Raw genomic sequence first — 6274 nt, 5'->3', positions numbered from 1 at the left:
CCCGAGAGACCGCCGTTAGACCACCAGCGAGCGGCGGGACGGGGCGCCAAGGACACACCGAAGCGACCGGGGTCGATCGAACGAACCGACGCCCGAGAAAGCCGCCGCCGCCGCCGCCGCACATTTCCTCTCTGCCCGGCCGGTCAACCCAGCTCGCGAGCGCCCGCTCACCACCGTCTCAGGAGCAGAGTCCGCACTCTCTCCTACCGACGAAAAGGAAAGGCATCCGAAAAAAAAGCTCCGCAGCTGTTGGCGCCGACTACCGGCAAAGGCGCCGACAGCAGCCGACGTTTACCTCGACGTAACTGGAGGCAGAAAATTAGAGCGACGCCTCTGGCCGCTCCGGAGCTGCAGCGCCCCCACCACGCCACGGACGCCAAGACTCGCCGAAACGGGGTAGACCTGCACGCAAGTCTCTAGCCGCACGGCAGCGACCTCTAGCCGCCCGAGAGGAGCGAGCGAGCCGGTCGGACCGGGGTAGACGGTGCCGCCGCTGCCCAGCCGACACGGCAGCGACCTCTAGCCGCCCGAGCCGAGCGAGCGAGCCGGTCGGACCGGGGTAGACGGTGCCGCCGCTGCCCAGCCGACACGGCAGCGACCTCTAGCCGCCCGAGACGAGCGAGCGAGCCGGTCGGACCGGGGTAGACGGTGCCGCCGCTGCCCAGTCGGCACGGCAGCGACCTCTAGCCGCCCGAGCCGAGCGAGCGAGCCGGTCGGACCGGGGTAGACGGTGCCGCCGCTGCGCAGCCGGCACGGCAGCGACCTCTAGCCGCCCGAGAGGAGCGAGCGAGCCGGTCGGACCGGGGTAGACGGTGCCGCCGCTGCTCAGCCGACACGGCAGCGACCTCTAGCCGCCCGAGCCGAGCGAGCGAGCCGGTCGGACCGGGGTAGACGGTGCCGCCGCTGCCCAGCCGGCACGGCAGCGACCTCTAGCCGCCCGAGCCGAGCGAGCGAGCCGGTCGGACCGGGGTAGACGGTGCCGCCGCTGCCCAGCCGGCACGGCAGCGACCTCTAGCCGCCCGAGAGGAGCGAGCGAGCCGGTCGGACCGGGGTAGACGGTGCCGCCGCTGCCCAGCCGACACGGCAGCGACCTCTAGCCGCCCGAGCCGAGCGAGCGAGCCGGTCGGACCGGGGTAGACGGTGCCGCCGCTGCCCAGCCGGCACGGCAGCGACCTCTAGCCGCCCGAGAGGAGCGAGCGAGCCGGTCGGACCGGGGTAGACGGTGCCGCCGCTGCCCAGCCGGCACGGCAGCGACCTCTAGCCGCCCGAGCCGAGCGAGCGAGCCGGTCGGACCGGGGTAGACGGTGCCGCCGCTGCCCAGCCGACACGGCAGCGACCTCTAGCCGCCCGAGCCGAGCGAGCGAGCCGGTCGGACCGGGGTAGACGGTGCCGCCGCTGCCTAGCCGACTCGGCAGCGACCTCTAGCCGCCCGAGCCGAGCGAGCGGGCCGGTCGGACCGGGGTAGACGGTGCCGCCGCTGCCTAGCCGACTCGGCAGCGACCTCTAGCCGCCCGAGCCGAGCGAGCGAGCCGGTCGGACCGGGGTAGACGGTGCCGCCGCTGCCTAGCCGACTAGGCAGCGACCTCTAGCCGCCCGAGAGGAGCGAGCGAGCCGGTCGGACCGGGGTAGACGGTGCCGCCGCTGCCCAGCCGGCACGGCAGCGACCTCTAGCCGCCCGAGCCGAGCGAGCGAGCCGGTCGGACCGGGGTAGACGGTGCCGCCGCTGCCCAGCCGGCACGGCAGCGACCTCTAGCCGCCCGAGCCGAGCGAGCGAGCCGGTCGGACCGGGGTAGACGGTGCCGCCGCTGCCTAGCCGACTCGGCAGCGACCTCTAGCCGCCCGAGCCGAGCGAGCGAGCCGGTCGGACCGGGGTAGACGGTGCCGCCGCTGCCCAGCCGGCACGGCAGCGACCTCTAGCCGCCCGAGAGGAGCGAGCGAGCCGGTCGGACCGGGGTAGACGGTGCCGCCGCTGCCCAGCCGGCACGGCAGCGACCTCTAGCCGCCCGAGCCGAGCGAGCGAGCCGGTCGGACCGGGGTAGACGGTGCCGCCGCTGCCCGGCCGACTCGGCAGCGACCACCCCGCGGAGTCCGGCCGAGTCACTCGGAGCCGGATAGACCGTGCTCAGTCAGGGCTCCGCCTCGCTGCGACCGGCTCGCGCCGCCCACGCCGTGCGCGGCCCGTCCGGTCCGGCGTACTCCGGCGCGGAGCGAGCGGGTCGGTCGGCGCCCTCCGGGGCCGCCCCACCGGTCCGGCGTACACGCGCCGGCCGGCCCTCGCAGCGGCCTCCGCCGTTCGCCCGAGCCGAGCTTGCGAATCGGTTTCCCCCCCTCCGCCGGGGCCGGCCCGACCGGTCCGGCGTACGTGAGCCGCCGCGCGCAGCGGCGTCCGCCGTTCGCCGCGGCGCGTGGCGGGGTCGGTCGGTCCCGCGTGCCCGTGCGGCCGCCGCCGCCGCCGCCCCGGAGCGATCGTGCCGCTCGTAAACGGGTAGAGCTCTCCGCCGCTCCCGTACCGCGACGGGAGCGACCCGTAGGCGCCTCCGCCTGCGGTCCGCGCCGCTCGGAGCCGGGTGGACGTTGCCGGCGCGCCGTGCGGTGCCGTGCCGCGCCGCGCCGCGCCGCGCTGCCCGGCAGCCGCCTCTCCACGCCGCCGCGGACCGGCCGAGCCGCTCGGAGTCGGGCAGACGGCGCGCAGTCCGGCCGCAGCCGCGGAGCGACCGGGCGGGTCGGCGCTCGCCGGGGCCGGGCCGCCCTTCCGTCGTACCCGAGCCGCCGCCGCCGCCGCCGCCGCCGCCGCCGCCTCGGAGCGACCGAGCCGGTCGGTCGGTCGGTGCAGGGCGGACCCGGCCCGTTCCGGGCGTAGTCCGGCTCCGCGGCTCGGCGGCAGGCGCGACTGACCGAGGCGGCTGCGAGGGGCGTCCGGCCGCGGCCCGGGGACCGGCGGAGGCCCGTTCCCGTTCGCCTCGCGTGCGTTCGTTTGCCTGTCCGTTCCTTTATTTTTTTTCACCGGCTTGTGTTTGTGTGCGCGTTCGCTTGTGTGACACTTTTCGTTGCGTTTCCTTTTCGCTCGGTGGCCCGGTAACTCTTCGCGTCGGGTGTTTCGACTCGGGTATTTGAAACCCAACCCGCCCGCGGCTTGCAGGCTGGGGGGGGGGGGGGTGACGGGTTGGGTTGGGTCGGGTCGGTTGTGGAGGGGGGGGGGGGGGGGGGGCCGCTTTTCCCCTCGCCGTTGTGTTGGGCACGCGCACCCGACTCCCCCCCGACTCCCCCCCGCCCCCCCTTCCCCCCCGGGGACCCGCGAACGCGGCCTCTCGAGGAAGCGCGCAGGCGCCGGCGGGTCCCCGCCCACGCGGAGCCGAGCGGGCGGGAAAGCGCGGCGGGCTCGCGAGAGGACGGCCGCTCGCGTCGGCGCGGGGAGGAGAAGTAACGGCGGGGAGACGGCGGCAGAGGTAGGCCGGCGGGGAACGGCCTCGTCCGTCCCGGGGCTGGGTACGGGTGGGTGGGTGTGCGTGTCTGGGATTCGTTCGTTCGACTCGTCCGGGTGCCGGGCTCGCCCCGAGCCTCTCTCCGGACCCCCCCCCCCCCCCCCCCCCCCCCACTCAACTGAAGACCCCCACCCCTCCCAAAGGGGAAAAAAAAAAAAAAAAAAAAAAAAAGAGAGAGAAAGAAACGGAAAGAAAAGAAGGCGCGTGCGGGGCTGGGGTCAGCGGGGACCGGCCGAAGCCATCGGGTCCGGCCCGCCGGAGGGCAGGGGGAGAGAAAATTCGAAAGAACAAAAAAAGGCGGGAAAGACGAACAAAGCCGGGCCGATCGGGCGGGGCGGAGCCGGGGGGGGGGGGGGGGGGGTGGAGGTTGCGGGGGGGGGGGGGGGGGGATGGGGGGGGCGCCGCACGCCGAGCCTCGGCGTTGGCCGCCGTCCGGCCGAGCCATCGGGTCCGCCCCCCCCGCCTCTCCCCTCGGGAGTCGGGTGGGTGGTGGGGGACGGGCAGGGACGGCGGGAAAAGAAAGGAAAGGCGGGAAAGGAAACGAGTAACGGAAAACCCCAATCCCGCAGCGGTCTCGGCCGACGTCCCCCAGGAAGAAAAGAAGGAAACGGACGACGAGCCAGCAAACGAGCGCTCGCACGGACGTCGGACGGTCGGGCAGCGGCTTGGAGAAGAAAGTAAGAGGGGCCCTGGTGGGGGGGGGGGGGGTTTTGAGAGCAGGGTGGAAAAAACCCGGAATAACACGTACGGGTGCTGCAGGCGGATTGACCGAGCAAATACGTCAGCGAAGAAACAGAAAGACATTCGAAAGCGCGTTAGAAAAACGTATAAAAATTAGGAAGTTCTTAAAAACGAAAAAGCAGGGAGCGGGGGAAAAAGGAAGGAAAAGAAGGAGAACGCCGAACGTTAAAAAAAAAAAAAAACTAGGGAAAAAAAAAATCAGTCGAGACGAAATCACGCGTGGCGTGCTCGGTGGGGGGGGGACGGGGGACGGTAGGGAGAGGGGCCGCGGGTGGAGGGGGGGGGGGGGTTGTCTCGGACGGGCAGCCGCCAGCTCTGCCCGCCACCCCGTGGCGACCACCCGCGCCCGCAAGCGAGCGAGCGGACGGGTAGGTGGAAAGCTATCGGGATGAGACGGACAAAGGAGTAGGGCCAAGCGAAAAGAGAGAGGGGATCTAGGAAAAACAAAACCAAAAAAGGAGAGAGAGAGCGAGCCCGTAGAAAACCAGGCGTAAAGAGCGGGAATCAGAAAAACGCGTCACGGCGTAAAAGGCCGGGGTTGGGGTGAAGGTCGGGGGCGGTGGGGGGCGGGGGGTGGGAACAGGAGGAGGAGGAGGAGGAGGAGGAGGAGGAGGCTCTGGCGGCACGGCGCAACCCCCGTCCCCCTCGCGCCAGCGAGCGAGGAAATGGACGCGCGAGGAGAGGTTTTATTTGAACAGACAAACGGGAAGAGAAAGTAATGAGACTTTTTTAAAAAGCGAGGGAAGCGAAGACTAGAAAGCCAAAAATAGAAAGGAATTAATTAGGAGGAAAAAAAAAAAAAAAAAGCAGAAATCCGTTTGCGAGGAGCACCTGCCTGGGAAGAGGGGTCAGGAGGGTCAGGGGTCGAGGCCGGGGGGTGCGCGGGGAGGGGGGTTGCGTGCGCGCGAGCGTGAGCAGGGCGGGTGGGGGGGGGAGGGTAAGGAAGGGCTCAGGCGCCGGCCGGCAGCTGTAGCCCAGCAACCCCGGCACGACCCGCCGCGCCTGGCGAGGGCCTGCCGGGCCCGAGCAGGATCAAGGAGCGGGCGAACCGACGGGCGGAGAAACGCGTGGAGAGGGAAGGGACGGGAATGAAAAAGAAAGAAGCCAGAAGACGGCCTGGCGAGGGGAATCCGGGAGAGGGAGGGAGGGTCGGGGGTCGAGGCTGCGGGGGGACGGCCTGCGCGCGCGCGGCGAGCGAGCGAGCGAGGGAGGGAGGGAGGGAGGGAGGGAGCGAAGGAATCGAGGAGCGAAAAGAAAAGCGACCGTGGGAAAGACGCGTCCTTTGTTTGTCGTTTGTTTATTTATCTGTCCGTCCGTCTGTCCGTCCGTCCGTCCGTCCGTCCGTCCGTCCGTCCGCCTTTGAACGAGCGAGCGGCAGCTTCAAAAAGCGAGGAGAACACGGCTTTGAAGAACCCGGGACGGAGAGTCACGACGGCACGGTCGCGCCAGGTGAGTCCGGGAGGTGACGGAGGGTGGGGGGGGGCGGAGGGTGCGCCCCATCGGCCTGCCTCCCCCCGCAACCCCGTGGCGACAGCCCCCTCCTGGCAAGGCCCCGCCGGGCCGGGCCGGGCCGGGCCGGGCCGGGCCGGGCCTGCGCACGCGCGCCAGGGAACGAGCGGCCGGGCGCGTCGAGGAATATTTTCGTCAAGCGAGTAGTTGAGCGAAACCGAATGAATGAACGAACGAACGAACGAACGAACGAACGAACGAACGAACGAAGAGGAAAATCGAAAAAAATTGAAAAAAAAATTGAAAAAAAGGTCGGAAAAACGAAAAATAAAAAATAATAATAAAAAAAAAAAGAACCCGGAAAAACAAACAAACAAACAAACAAACAGGAAATTCGAAAAAAATTGGAAAAAAATTAAAAAAAAATTAAAAAAATTAAAAAATAAACAGTAAATTGGAAAAAAAATTGAAAAAAAATTGAAAAAAAAATCGGAAAAACGAAAAATAAAAAATTTTAAAAAATTAAAAAAAAATTAGAAAAAGCGGAAAAAAAAAAAAGAAAAATAAAAAAAGAAAAAAATTTAAAAAATAAACAGGAAATT

The sequence above is a fragment of the Lagopus muta genome, chromosome 30, assembly GCF_023343835.1.
Source record: "Lagopus muta isolate bLagMut1 chromosome 30, bLagMut1 primary, whole genome shotgun sequence".
NCBI classification, from domain to species: domain Eukaryota; kingdom Metazoa; phylum Chordata; class Aves; order Galliformes; family Phasianidae; genus Lagopus; species Lagopus muta.
Note: the sequence above shows the minus strand (reverse complement) of the source record.